Genomic DNA, 10,602 nt, shown 5'->3' on the forward strand with positions numbered 1-10,602 from the left:
TATGCCCTAGAGGCAATAATAAAGTTATTATTTATTTCCTTATATCATGATAAATGTTTATTATTCATGCTAGAATTGTATTAACCGGAAACATAATACATGTGTGAATACATAGACAAACAAAGTGTCACTAGTATGCCTCTACTTGACTAGCTCGTTAATCAAAGATGGTTGTGTTTCCTAACCATAGACTAAGAGTTGTTATTTGATTAACAGGATCACATCATTAGTTGAATGATGTGATTGACATGAGCCATTCCAGTAGCTTAGCACCCGATCGTTTAGTATGTTGCTACTGCTTTCTTCATGACTTATACATGTTCCTATGACTATGAGATTATGCAACTCCCGTTTACCGGAGGAACACTTTGTGTGCTACCAAACGTCGCAACGTAACTGGGTGATTATAAAGGAGCTCTACAGGTGTCTCCAAAGGTACATGTTGGGTTGGCGTATTTCGATATTAGGATTTGTCACTCCGTTTGACGGAGAGGTATCTCTGGGCCCTCTCGGTAATACACATCACATAAGCCTTGCAAGCATTGCAACTAATGTGTTAGTTGTGAGATGATGTATTACGGAACGAGTAAAGAGACTTGCCGGTAACGAGATTGAACTAGGTATTGGATACCGATGATCGAATCTCGGGCAAGTAACATACCGATGACAAAGGGAACAACGTATGTAGTTATGCGGTCTGACCGATAAAGATCTTCATAGAATATGTAGGAGCCAATATGGGCATCCAGGTCCCGCTATTGGTTATTGACCGGAGACGTGTCTCGGTCATGTCTACATTGTTCTCGAACCGTAGGGTCCGCACGCTTAAAGTTACGATGACAGTTTCATTATGAGTTTATGTATTTTGATGTACCGAAGGTTGTTCGGAGTCCCGGATGTGATCACGGACATGACGAGGAGTCTCAAAATGGTCGAGACATAAAGATCGATATATTGGACGACTATATTCGGACACCGGAATTGTTCCGGGTGATTTCGGATAAAACCGGAGTGCCGGAGGGGTTACCGGAACCCCCCGGGGAAGTAATGGGCCTTATTGGGCCTGAGGGGAGAGAGAGGGCAGCAGCCCAGGAGGTGGCGCGCCCCCCCTCATGGGGAGTCCGAATAGGACTAGGAGCGGGGGCGCGACCCCCCTTTCCCTCTCCCTCTCCCTCTCTTTCCTTCCCCCTCCCTATTCCTAGTTGGACTAGGAAAGGGGAGTCCTACTCCCACTAGGAGAAGGACCCCCCCCTCTCCTTGGCGCACCCAAGGGCCGGCCGGCCTCCCCCTTGCTCCTTTATATACGGGGGCAGGGGGGCACCCTAGAACACACAAGTTGATCTTCGTGATCGTTCCTTAGCCGTGTGCGGTGCCCCCCTCCACGATATTACACCTCGATCATATTGTAGTGGTGCTTAGGCGAAGCCCTGCGACAGTTGAACATCAAGATTGTCACCACGCCGTCGTGCTGACGAAACTCCTCCCCGAAGCTTTGGTGGATCGGAGCCCGGGGTGCGTCATCGAGTTGTACGTGTGTCAAGAACTCGGAGGTGCCGGAGTAACGGTGCTTGGATCGGTTGGACCGGGAAGACGTACGACTACTTCCTCTATGTTGCGTCAACGCTTCCACTTCGGTCTACGAGGGTACGTAGACAACACTCTCCCCTCTCGTTGCTATGCATCACCATGATCTTGCGTGTGCGTAGGAATTTTTTTGAAATTACTACGTTCCCCAACAGGGCGCCCCCCTTGCCTTTCCCCTCTCCTACTCCTTCCTCCCCCTCCTTCTTGGACTAGGAAAGGGAGGGGCAAACCTACTTGGAGTAGGTTTCCCCCTCCTAGGGCGTGCCACCCCCTTGGTCGGCCCTCTCCTCCCCCCTTTATATATGGAGGAGGGGGGCACCCCATAGACACAACAATTGATCTTTTGCATCTCTTAGCCGTGTGCGGTGCCCCCCTCCATCATAATCCACCTCGATAATATCGTAGCGGTGCTTAGGCGAAGCCCTGCATCGATAGAACATCATCATCGTTACCACCCCGTCGTGCTGACGGAACTCTCCCTCAAAGCTCGGCTAGATCGGAGTTCGAGGGACGTCATCGAGCTGAATGTGTGCTGAACTCGGAGGTGCCGTACGTTCGGTACTTGATTGGTCAGATCGTGAAGACGTACGACTACATCAACCACGTTGTGCTAAACGCTTCCGCTTTCGGTCTACGAGGGTACGTGGACAACACTCTCCCCTCTCGTTGCTATGCATCACCATGATCCTGTGTGTGCGTAGGAATTTTTTTGAAATCACTATGTTCCCCAACACGAGGACCCCCATGGCCGTTTACTCATGGGCCAGTTCGGACAACCAATGACATACATGAGGAAGATTCCACAAGACTTGGTGATCAAGACAAGGACTCCTCTCCACCGATGTATTCGACTAGGACTCTTGTTATCCTAGGCCTCCGGTACATTATATAAGCCGAGGCCAGGCTAGTCGATAGGGGATCATGACATTATTCATCATACCCTTAGGTTTTAGACCACAATATATGATCTCGAGGTAGATCAACTCTTGTAATCTTTATATTCATCAAGATCAATCAAGCAGGAAGTAGGGTATTACCTCCATTAAGAGGGCCCGAACGTGGGTAAACACCGTGTCACTTGTGTCCTGTTACCCATCGATCCCAAATCCATAGCTTGGGACCCCCTACCCGAGATTTGTCGGTTTTGACACCGACAATGGTACTTTCATTGAGAGTTCCGTTGTGAGATCAACGAAGGATCAATGGCTCGTCTGTAGATTAACTGCGACGTCGACATCTTCGTCACCGGCTCGGCTGGTCACCTTGGTTCGACCGAGGACTGCACTCCCCGTTAGATCGTCATGTTTGGACGATGACCTTCATCAACATCAACTCCGGTCTTTCTCTAGATAATGGAGGAATCATTCATGGAGCCCGGGGGCTCAACGTCAACATTGCCCTTGAGCGACCGTGCTGTTTTTTGGACAGCAAACTTGTATCCGCCGCCACCGCCTCCTCAGGTGTCGTTTTAACGATGTCTTTGGTGGAATTGTGCATAATTAAGTCTACAACAACCATGCAAAATTTTGTCGAGTTCCGATGGAGGAATCTTCGGGAATCTACGATATACCGAAGCCCTGTCAAATCTGGACGGGAATCTGGACGAGTTTAGGGCGTGTTCTTTAGAGGCCAGCTCGGAGGTCCTTTGGAAGATCCAACCGTTCATCTGCTGAGAAATTCCCATATCTACAACCCTTCAAAATTTCAGCTCGATCCAACGGTTCAAACTCCGAGAACCTTCCGATGAGTGGACCAATTATCTGATCTGTTTTCTGCGTGAATACGGATCCGACCCGAATTCATATTTCTTTATGAATGTGATATTGGACAACCTTTTTAAAGGAATTTACTTCTAGGGTATTGTGTGTTGTTCTTAACACGTGCCCATAAAATTTTAAGCCTTCTCTGAGGTACTCTTCACCATCACGCTGGTGTCAAATCAGATATTGCTCCACGACTGCTGACCTGCGCTAGACACGTCGTCGCTTTGTTGAGCCGAGCTCAACTTCTTCGGATCATCATCTCGGCAAGCCGAACAAGAGTTCGTCATCGCGAAGGATAAATCATCACCAACATCGCCGCCCCACGGGTTACACGGAGCGGGCACACCGGCATCGCCGCACGATCACTTCATCAAGCCGGCATTGACCACGTCACGAGTTACGACCTACATCGGTACGGTCGTACTGCTGCTTCTTTATGAACCTTTCCTTATTTTATCATTTAACAAATCACCATCGGGGTAGTATGTTGCCCTTAGGATAGAAGCACACAAGGAGTCAGGATTGTCCAGAAGACGCCATGCCTGTTTGGCTAACAACGCCAAGTTAAAATAGTGGATATCACAAAATTCCATCCCTCCTTGATTTTTAGGTACACATAATTTTCACCAGGGCATCCAATGCATTCTCTTCTGATTCTCCTCGTCTCCCCACCAGAAATGTGGCGTCGATAATTCCTTAACATTTTTTAGGAATTTCAAAGACCGACATTGCATAAGTGGGTATGGCTTGGATCACAGCCTTGATTAGGATCTCCTTTCCCCCGGTAGAAAGTAATTTTTCCTTCCAGCCGCTAATTCTCTTAACAATTCGCTCAATTAAAAATTGGAAACAGTCTGTTTTATCTAACCCCACATTTACTGGCAAACCCAAATATCTATCACCGAGGGCCTCCGCCATTATATTTAGTGTTGTGCAAAGTTGTGCTCTAATCTTCACCTTCGTGTTAGGACTGAAGAGAAAGGCAGAGCTTGTTTCACTAGGATCGGGAAAAGAGCACATTCTTCGTCCTTATATATTTTTTTTTTACAATTTGAAGCCCAATTGTGAAACAAGCTCTGACCTTGATACTGCAATACGTTACCTATGTCTCGCGGAACGTTCGTGATAAGGGGAATAGGCGGATCTTCACTGACACCTTCCAAATTGTGCTTCACATTGCAATCTTAACTTCAAGGAAGACCTTGAGCAAGTTGGGCTGGCCTTTATGCCCGTGATGTAGTCATGTGTGGGAGTTTTTCTCCTCTTTCTATTTTCTCCTGTGAATAGTTCTTGTACTATTTTGTTTTCCCCATCTTAGTGAAACACGCTCTGGCCTTTCTGGTAAATAACGTCAAGGACGAAGAATGTGCTCTTTTCTTCTTGTTTAATTATCACACACTCTCGCCACAAATTGTTGAACTCGAAAAGCGAAAATGATTGCAATATCAAGTTATCGTATTTAATGAAACCACAGAGTCATTTGCGGGCAGGCGCATTTTTAAATAAACAGAATCGGGGTAATTATTTTCCATACAACTTCTAAAGTTTCGTCCGCAATGTAAATAGAGATCTATTAATCATTTGGTATAGTACAATCCGCTACTTTGATACTCCCTCTATCCGAAAATACTTGTCCTAAAAATGGATAAAATAGATGTATCTATAACCAAAATAAGTCTAAATACAATCATTCCTAAGACAAATATTTTCGAATGAAGGGAGTAGGTTTCAACTTTGTTGAACAGGATCATCGTGCGATCATACCGCCTACCATAAGAAGCTTGCTCGCAGCTAAAAAGTACTGAGTTCTACCAATTTTTTTACAAACAATATATCTACACCATCAAAATTCCGACAAATCTCATTGACCGCACTATCAGATTCCAAAATTATCGGGAGCAGGGATCATTGCAACGTCAAATCCAGCCCTTCTCGACAAACTTCTAGTTCACCATAATAAGTACATACCTAGCCTCTGCATAATTAGGATGCACACAGCCAACACAAAGCACACACACAAACGATCACATCAGCAAATAGCAAAATCACACAAGACCAAAACTATGCCAAGACGGATGGAGAAAAGAAAAACGAAGCAATGAAAACAAACTATTGAACCCCTCGGCTGAGCCGTTTGCGAGCAACAACATCTGATCCGATCAACAATTTTTATGTTCGGATAGGCATTCACGCTAGGTGCTCATTTGATCAACAAATTCTTGCAAAATTAGCTTTCCTATTCACTTATACACAATGCACTCCTAGGTCCTAACACGTTACTGAAGTTGAACTAGGAGCACAACATTCGTTTCTTCCGACAACATGCATGTATAGGTCATTGCAATGATCCATAAAGAAGAAAACTCAAACAAATAACAGCTCTTATTCTTGCAATAACCTCGCTGCGAGCACTTGCTTCTGTCTGGATCAGACAAAAATTTCCATGATTAGAGCGAGATTGTTGAACGACGAGACCGGAGATGATCGATGATGCATTGGGAAAATGGCCAATAAGAGTAGCTAGAATTTGATCACCCATGTTTGGCCGGCAACATCGTGACGGCGCCCATGAACGCCTCGTCGGCGACGAGCCTCTCCATCGCGTCAGGCGATGCACACCTCCAGCGATATGCTCCCTCCCCGCTCTGGCCCCTGGTACACCGTCGCCTTCCCGTCCATCTTGCCCTCGCGGCCGCTACGCACGGCGGCCGGCTTCCCCCACCCAAAGTCGTTCCCAAACATGTCAAACCACGGCGAGCTCCCGGTGATCAGCGCCGCGCCTCCGGACATAAGGCTCCCAAAGTACCGGAACTGCGGCTCCCTGGCCCAGCTCTCCAGCCACTCCCTCATGGCCTCCTCGTCGAACGACGCGATGGCGCGGTTCAGCTGCCACGCCGTCCAGCCCAGCCCCTTGCCCAGTACCTCGCCGACCGTGCAGCTCGCCTTCGCGGGCACTAGCGCGTTGCCCATGTATCCCGGCGGTATGCCGCTCACGCGCCCTCTGCATCCGACGGCCAGGGTGTAGGACGTCTCCTGCCCCGGCGGGAGGCGCCGCGCTCGGGACACCGCCCGCCATAGGTGCGCGAGCAGGGCCTGAAGGGAGGAGATGGTGGCGGTGGCCGTGCCGGCCATCTCGTCGTTCGCCCTCGCCTTGAGCTCCCTGACGTTCGCGGCGGAGAAGGTGAAGAAACACTCTTGCATAATCGGGGGATCGAACCTCCGGACGACGTGTTGCAGCTTGCTGAAAGGCAGGGGGATCGGCACGGGGCTGGCATCAGTGAACCACCTCCGGTGCACCCGCGCGGAGATCTCGCCTAGGTCGCTGGTTGGTCTTCCTCCCCGGTTGATCTCCGACCAAGCGTTCAAGAACTCCCAAAAGACGAAGCCGTCGCCGACGGAGTGGTTCAGCGACACGCCGATGAAGATGCCGTCGGCGAGCTCGGTGACCTGCGCCGATAGCACGGGGAGCGAATCGACGGCCGCGTCTGCGCCAAGCACCCCGTTCAACGGGAACAAGGCCCGGACTATCGACGACGGGGTGTACACCGAGCCGGCGATGTCCACGACGGCGACGCCGGGCGCCGTCGCGTGGACGAGCTCGGCGCCCTCCCCGGTGCAGCGCAGCCTGACGTTGACGGTCCCGTCGCCCCGCTCCTCGACGGCGAGACGGCCGGCCAAGTGGTAGTACCTGCCCAGGGCGCGCGCCAGGGACGACGCGAGGGTGCCGACGAAGCGGTCGCCGCCGGCGGGAGGCGCGGGCAGGAGGAGGCCCTTCTGGATGTAGTCGACGCTGATCAAGCGGAGGTCCCACGGCGTGAGGTGGATGTCCTCCGGCGGCGGCGCGTCGCCGATCGACGGCCGGACCAGTCGCCGGGACACGGTCCGGACGGCGCCAGCGGCGCCTCCTGCTTCTTCCATGTCCATGCTCGTTCACTGGATCTGCTGAATTGCTGATGCGACACCCGATGGACCATCCAACATGCTTTCTGGTCCTGTAGTTATATGTACTCCCTCAGTAAGTTTCGCGGACAAAAAAAATCCCTCTGAAATTATATTTCTTTACAGAGGAAGTACTTTTTTTTAAGTCCAGTCATATGCAAATACTTGAATCACAAAGCTAGAAATAGTGACGTGCCATCCATATGGACCGCTCTCTCGGCATCTCCAACGCGGATCACCGAATTTTCACCCGCGAATGTTCCACCGATAATCCGCAAATCATCCAACCATGTTTCTCAAATTTGCTAAAAGTGTCCAGATAGTCCGGTCCAAATATTTGAGAATATTTTGGTGTCCCCGTTGGAGATGCCCCATCCCCCAGGCCCCCCGCCTCCTTGGGCATATAACTGGAAGAGTCGTAACACAATGATCATCCATTTGCCGCATCGCTATCGACATGCATCTTTAAAGGTCAAATTTTTCAGTATCATTGTAAACTAAATGATACTACTGTGAACATATTCATTCGCTATCGACAAGTTTTCACAGTGGGATAAAATTGTCCATCCGTTGATCACCAACCAGCGACTTTCACTAAGTGGGATAAAATTATTCATCTTGTGGACAAATTTTCTAGTAATACTTCTGTTAAATGGGGTAAAATCTAGTACGACTTTCACTAAGTGGGATAATCCAGGATCACCTGATAGAACACTAAATGCGCATACTCCTTCACTGGATCTGCGGATGGACATTTCATGGACATCCAACATGCTTTCTTGTCATATGTAGTCGTACGCAATACTCGAAATTCATCAATAGATCTAGAGTACGGTTGTAATTGAATTCAACCTGACATATTGCCTCCGTTTCCAAATCGAATTGCCTAGAAAATCAAGCACATGATGTTAGAATTAATGTTGTCCTGTAGTCATATGCAGTCAGTTCAGAGCTGCATCCGTGTAGTCGACATGACGAGGCTTACTAAATCAGGAGAAACATGTTGATGGGTACAGGACACGATTGTAGAAATAGGATTGCTGTACTGAAACTTGCTAGCTGTGGTTGTAGGCTGTAGCTAACCCATCGGTTAATTTGTAGCAAATGTTGTCAAGAAAGTATTGTATGCTATCTTGAGCTTGTGGAGAGGAGCAAAATCCAAATTCACGAGGTCGAATTGCAAGCATGTGACACGATGTAAGCCATCAAGTTCATTAGGGCGCCTTCGATGCGGACCCTCAACCTGTCCCATCCGTCTGGATCGCGCGGTCCAGACGCGTTTTGCCGTGCAATGCGGTATTGTACTTGTCCACTCAACGGTTCAGGCGCCATTTTTCACGTAAATCGGAAGCAAACCCATGATGGGGCTTTGTGGGCGTCCAAATCTTCTATGCCATCCATTATCCATAGAGGATACACACAACATGTAATATTTTGTCCGTTACATCTTTTAAATGTGTGTGGCTAGGTCTGACTCGACTGAGATTCAATCAATTCTAGGTCAAATTACATAGTATATAAGAAGAAAAAAGAAAAACTAAAAAGAAAATTTTGCTCGGATCTTCACGCAAGAGCAAACGAATATAGCATCGACTGAGACATAACCAAGTCTCAGTCGACTGAGACTTAGCAAACCTATTTTAAAATAGACAATGTGCGACAACACCTTAGGAAGATAGAGTCATAGAGCGATTTGGTCAATAGTAGATGAGGAGGTTGATTTGATAGGGCATCTCCAACGGTTTCCCAATAGGGCACTACTAGGCGCCGGTTGGCAGACCCGTTTTTGCTCCGGTCGACCGGCCCGGTTGCCGCGCAACCGTTGATTTGGAGCGAGCATGACCATTTGATTTCTTGTCACGCGCCGTTTTTCTAGCTTAAGTTCGTGAGAAAAAAAACTCTGCGCTGAGACGTTGTGCACATCTCGCCCATCATGCCGCACCCAACTCCAGCGGTAGCAATAACAGCTAGCGGCCACAGCCACTAGCCGCATCTCGCCCATCTCCCCATGTTCCTCGTCGCTGGCCGGCACACCTGCGTCGCCCCATCTCTCGACCGGCCGGCCAAGTCGCAGTTGCATCCAAGCCGGTTGTAGCAAATTCGTCGCTCCTAGCCTGCTCGTCGCAGCCTTAATCGGAGCACTACCACGGACCGTCAAAGCTTCCTGTGTCGTTGGTTGCAGCACTAGGTCACACCGGTTCCAGCATTTATCAACGCAACGTCCGCCCCGCCGCAACACTACTGTGGGTCGTTGCAGCTCTCGGGGACATCGCTTCCAGTAAATCATCTTGCTGGTTCCGGCATTATTGCCGCGCCGCGCCCCCGTTAAAGCACCACCACATGCCTGTTGTAGCTCATAGAAACGTTGGTTCCAGCAAATCAAGGAGCTGTCTCCAGTATTGCCGTCGTGCTACCGCACCCCATTGCAACACCGCTGCAAATAGTTGTAGCTCTGAGGAACAATGGTTCCAGCAGCTAGTTGTAGCAAAAAACGCAGTGTTGTTCTAATATTGGTCGTGTCTTGGTATTCTTTCTAGCACTGTCGACTCATGGTTCCAGCAAATCGCATCACTAGTTCCAGCAAAACGCACTGGTGATTGTAGCATCAGGCAGTCGTGTGCTCGTGCACGGGTGCCGGTTATAGCAGCGCCGTGACCGTTGCAGCAGAAAAACAAAAACCCCATCCTGGATGTCGTCGTAGTAGAAGCAACAACCCTATCATGGGCGTCTCCCCGGCTGCACAAACACCTCAACAGTAGGAGCACATAGTCCCATCGTCGGCGTCCAACTGCACCATTTTGATGCCGGGAGCAGAGGAGGAAGAAAAAGGCAAGGAGAGAATCAGAGCACGAGGGCGAGTAGCGGATTTGATTCAGGGTGTGATGTTCGACTTGACGGCGCAAAGGCTAAAGCAGCGGGGGAGAGAGAGAGGAAGGTGGGAGATACGGTCGCATGTTGAAGACGAGGGGAGGGATGGGGATTGATATGTCTCTGTCGTATCTACTTTTCCAAACACTTTTGCTCTTGTTTTGGACTCTAATTTGCATGATTTGAATGAAACTAACCCGGACTAATGCTATTTTCAGCAGAATTACCATGGTGTTGTTTTTGTGCAGAAATCAAAGTTCTCCAAATGAGCTGAAACCTTTTGGAGATTTTTATGGAATTAATAAGAAATATTGGAGCAAAGAACCACCGGAGAGGGGCACCAGGGTGCACACACAACACCTGGGCGCCCCCTGGGGCGCGCCCTGGTGTTGTGTGGGCCCCTGGTGGCCCATATTACCCTAATTCCAATCACATAAATTCACTTTCG

General features: G+C 49.2%; 1 pseudogene; it reads right to left on the bottom strand.

Moving 5' to 3' along the window:
• Positions 1-5,459: 5,459 nt before the first annotated feature.
• LOC123059224 (uncharacterized acetyltransferase At3g50280-like) lies at positions 5,460-7,308 on the bottom strand (annotated as a pseudogene).
• Positions 7,309-10,602: the final 3,294 nt, after the last annotated feature.

Source organism: Triticum aestivum, chromosome 1A (assembly GCF_018294505.1).
Source record: "Triticum aestivum cultivar Chinese Spring chromosome 1A, IWGSC CS RefSeq v2.1, whole genome shotgun sequence".
Taxonomy (NCBI): Eukaryota; Viridiplantae; Streptophyta; class Magnoliopsida; order Poales; family Poaceae; genus Triticum; species Triticum aestivum.